The sequence below is a fragment of the Lactuca sativa genome, chromosome 2 (assembly GCF_002870075.4).
Source record: "Lactuca sativa cultivar Salinas chromosome 2, Lsat_Salinas_v11, whole genome shotgun sequence".
Classification (NCBI taxonomy): domain Eukaryota; kingdom Viridiplantae; phylum Streptophyta; class Magnoliopsida; order Asterales; family Asteraceae; genus Lactuca; species Lactuca sativa.
This window is the reverse complement of record NC_056624.2, coordinates 28783741-28788442: the sequence shown is the minus strand read 5'-3', so window position 1 is coordinate 28788442 and position 4702 is coordinate 28783741. Positions and strand designations below refer to the sequence as shown.

General features: G+C 40.3%; 1 pseudogene; it reads right to left on the bottom strand.

Annotated features, from left to right (window-relative positions):
• Positions 1-1839: 1839 nt before the first annotated feature.
• On the bottom strand, positions 1840-1937 carry LOC111911419 (small nucleolar RNA R71; annotated as a pseudogene).
• Positions 1938-4702: the final 2765 nt, after the last annotated feature.

Here is a 4702-nt window from a genome sequence, read left to right as displayed (position 1 = left end):
TAGTTGAATTTGTTTTTGAGTTTGTTTTTGCTATGACTATGAACTAAATTCGTTTTGTTTCTGTTGGGGAAGACCAAGTTACACCTATGGTTTAATCAATACTATTTGATTGATTGTTATTTAGTGATTTTATTAAATTAAGTTTGTTAAAGAACCTTATGCATTAATAACAACTATTTTCTGTTAATTGGAAGGCAATTAAGCTGCATGAACATCTCTTAGTTGTTAACCTCATATGTTATGTGAACACTTTATCATATGCCTAGGAATAATGACTATGAAACTAGGATTAATTAGAGAATGGGTAAATTAATGTGTGAGCTTGTTTGAGAAACCAACAAACAAGAGTTTAATTGAAACACCAACTTGATTAACCGATTACAAATCTTATTTAATTCAAACAATTGAACTAGGGAATTAATTACTTTAAACAATTGGCCACTGCTTGAATTGATTAATTGTCTAAGGGTTCGTAGTAATGAACATGAACCTAACCACTATAGTTGGTAACCAATAACAATTGATCTATCATTTAAATAACCAGAAGAGTGACTTGGTTGAACCTAAACAGAAACCCTTTATTAAATTTGGTGAATTTGTCATTTGCTTTAATTGTTTAGTTAATTAAGTGCTTATGTACTGTGTTTAAGTTTCTAGTCTTGTAAAACTAGAGAAAAACCTTTTTACTTTTATTACTTGCTTAGTTAAAATTAGTTATTAGATTAATTTCCGTTCCCTGAGTTCAACACCCTACTTATTTAACTATACCACTAAAATACAGGTTCACTGCCTTTGTGTGCTTAATTAATCAACTAAAAGTAGGAATAAAACTAGCTCGTTTCACACACATCAAGTTTTTGGCGCCGTTGCCGGGCAATGGTTCAAAAATTAAGTCTAGTTCCTAATTTTATCGATCCTTTGTGTAAGTTTTTCTTGCACAAAGTTATTTTTCAGTAATACAGTAAGTAGGTTAGGTTTTAGAAATTATTAGTTCTTTTTAGAAGTCTATTGATTAGGTTTAATTTTTTAGTAGAAAACAGGATACTCGCTGAGTGCAATCGCACCTACTCGGCGAGTTGCCTGCTGTTTGCCAAATTTTTTTCATTTCCGTTCTGTTTCAAATTTTTGTTCTTTTTACGTGTTTTATTGTTTGTTTGCAGTTGTTTCATGACCCGAGGATCTGATACACCACTGGTTCCTCCTCTCGAAGACCCGGAATCTGCACTAAGGAGGAACAAAGGAAAAGCCGTTGGAGAATCCGCTTCTTCAAAGAATTCTCCACTAAAGAACCTCAAGTCCGTTTTCAGCAAGAAGAAGAGCAGCAAATCAGGAGCATCCAGCGACTCTCTAACAATCGAAGACCCAATTAAAGAAGACACCGAGTACGAGACCGAGGAAGAAGAAGAACCTACATATGAGCACTAATCCGATTTTGAGGACGATTTAGTTATCACTATGGCTAATATCGATGAAGTCCCCATCGGAGAATGGAAGAAGAGGATGCGCGATGACACGGGCCCGGGACTTGTGCAGCCCGCAATTCCCACAACTGCTACTTTTGAGCTTAAGGGTCATATCCTAGCTTTACTTAAAGAGATCCCTTTCACTGGCAAGGATCACGAAGATGCCTACAAGCACTTGGATGAAGTCAATGATGTAGCTGATTATTTCAATGTTCCCAACGTGCATCGGGAAACTTAGCTACTTCGCACGCTTCCGGTTACTTTGAAGGGTGCTGCTAAGGATTGGCTCAAGTCACTACCCCCCAGATCCATCACTATATGGGCCCAGCTGAAAGAAGAGTTCATTGATCAATTTTGCCCACCATCCAAGATATCCAAGCTCAAGAAAGCCATAGCCAACTTTGAACAACAAGCCGGAGAGTCACTATATGAAGCTTGGGAGAGGTACAAGAGGAATTGCCCACATCACGACCTCAATAGTCAGCAAGAAGTCTCCATATTTTATGATGGAGTAAATGTTACCACAAGGCAATTGCTTGACTCGCAAGGTCCACTTACGAAGAAGGCACCTCCAGTGATAAAGCAGCTAATTGAAGAATTCTCTAAGCATTCTAGAGAATACCATAATCCAAGAAATGATGTAACAAGGGGGTCCGCCTATGTAGCTTCAGAAGACTTATCGGCAGTGATGGCCATGTTGAAAAACATGGATAGGAGGATGGACAAAATGGACCAAACACTACATGCTATACGGGTGAGGTGTGAAAACTGCAATGGGCCTCATCTTACTAGAGACTGCGACTTGGATGAAAATGGCAACAAGAAGGTGCAAGTTTGTTACTCAAGTGGGGACCGATATGATGAAGATTGGAGAAAACCAAAGAAAGAGTGGCTCCCTTATGAAGAGTACAAGAACGCTAAGGAGGAGAAGTTCAGGCAGAAGGGAAGAGGTTTTTACCAAAAGGAGGAGCCGGCACAAGAAAGAAAACCAAGTTTGGAAGAAATGCTTACCAAATTTGTAGTTGCTTTAGAAAAGAGACATAGTGATCATGATGCTGCAATTCAAGAAACAAGGACCATGCTTAGAAACCAGCAAACATCTATCCACAACATAGAAATGCAGCTAGGGCAACTTTCTCAACAAATCAACCAAAGATCACCGGGCGAACTTCCTAGTAAAATCAAAAATAACCCACGAGGCGCGCATATAAACATAGTCACAACAAGAAGTGGGAAGATAATCACTCCTCTGGCCCCTATTCAGAATGAAGCACCCAAAGAAATGCAGAAGGAAGATGAAGAAACTCAAGACAAAAGTCAAAATCCTCAATCTGCAGAGCCTACTCGCCGAATCCACGATATGGACTCGACGAGTCCACTACCAAATCTGAAAAATCAGATTCCTGAAAAACCCTTTCAGCCTCCAATGCCATATCCAGCCCGAGCGAAGAGAGAAAAATAGGAAGAAGAGTACCAGAAGTTTCTAGATCACATTAAAGCTCTTCAAATCAACATACCGTTCATTGAAGCTGTCGCACAAATGCCAAAATATGCGAAATTCCTTAAGGAACTTCTTATAAATAGAAGGAAGATGGAGGAAGTGAAAAAGGTGGTACTTAATGAGAATTGCTCAGCTGCCATGCTCAACAAACTACCATAAAAGAAGGGTGACCCGGAAAGCTTGACTTTACCTTGCCAATTTGGCAACTTGGCTACCACTCATGCTTTGGCTGATTTAGGAGCAAGTGTGAATTTAATGCCTTATTCATTCTTCAAGAAGCTGGATCTCCCGGAACCAAGACCAATTCGTATGGCGATTCACTTAGCAAAGAAGACAGTCACTTTCCCAAGAGGAATATGTGAAGACTTGTTGGTCAAGGTGGAGAAGTTTGTATTTCCCGCTGATTTCATAATTCTAGACATGGAGGCGGATCCTCAAGTCCCAATCATCCTTGGAAGACCCTTCCTCAACACGACAACTGCTATAGTAGACATGAGAGATTCGAAGCTTACATTGCGGGTAGGAGATGATTCGGTTACTTTTGGGGTGGATCAAGCTATGAAGTATGCAAGGAATAGTGATGACATGGCGTTCTCAATTGACATGCTTGATGAATTAATGGAGGAGTGCGAAGGTGAAGATCCCAACAAGTCCATCATTTGTGATGAAGAATTTGATGCTGAAAAAGACATAATGGAGATCGAGAGGCTGCTAGAAGAAGCTGAGTTTGAAGAATTGATGAAACAATCTACCAGATCAACTCGCCGAGTAGGGCCGATCTACTCGCTGAGTCCAAGCGAAGAAAAAATGGAAAACGTGAATTCAGCTTCCAACTCGCCGAGTCCCTTACCTGCACTTAGCAAAGAAGACAGTCACTTTCCCAAGAGGAATATGTGAAGACTTATTGGTCAAGGTGGACAAGTTTGTATTTCCCGCTGATTTCATAATTCTAGACATGGAGACGGATCCTCAAGTCCCAATCATCCTTGGAAGACCCTTCCTCAACACGGCAAGTGCTATAGTAGACATGAGAGATTCGAAGCTTACATTGCAGGTAGGAGATGATTCGGTTACTTTTGGGGTGGATCAAGCTATGAAGTATGCAAGGAATAGTGATGACATGGTGTTCTCAATTGACAGGCTTGATGAATTAATGGAGGAGTGCGAAGGTGAAGATCCCAACAAGTCCATCATTTGTGATGAAGAATTTGATGTTGAAAAAGACTTAATGGAGATCGAGAGGCTGCTAGAAGAAGCTGAGTTTGACGAATTGATGAAACAATCTGCCAGATCAACTCGCCGAGTAGGGCCGATCTACTCACCGAGTCCAAGCGAAGAAAAAATGGAAAACGTGAATTCAGCTTCCAACTCGCCGAGTCCCTTACCTACACTCGGCGAGTACAACCAACAAAACCCAAAAACTGAGCTCAAAACGTTACCAGAACATTTGGAGTATGTTTTCCTTGAAGATGGTCATCAAAAGCCAGTGATAATAGCATCTGACCTCTCTGAATCTGAAAAGGAAGAGCTAGTACAAGTTTTGAAGAAGCGAAAGCGGGCCATAGCATGGAGCATCACCGACATCAAGGGGATAAGCCCCTCTTATTGTTCTCACAAGATTAACCTGGAAAAAGGAGCAAAGCCGGTTGTGCAGCACCAAAGAAGACTAAACCCAAATACATCCCAAAAGATTTTAGCAGTCAACAAAAGAAGAAATTCTTTTCCAAAATAAAGTATT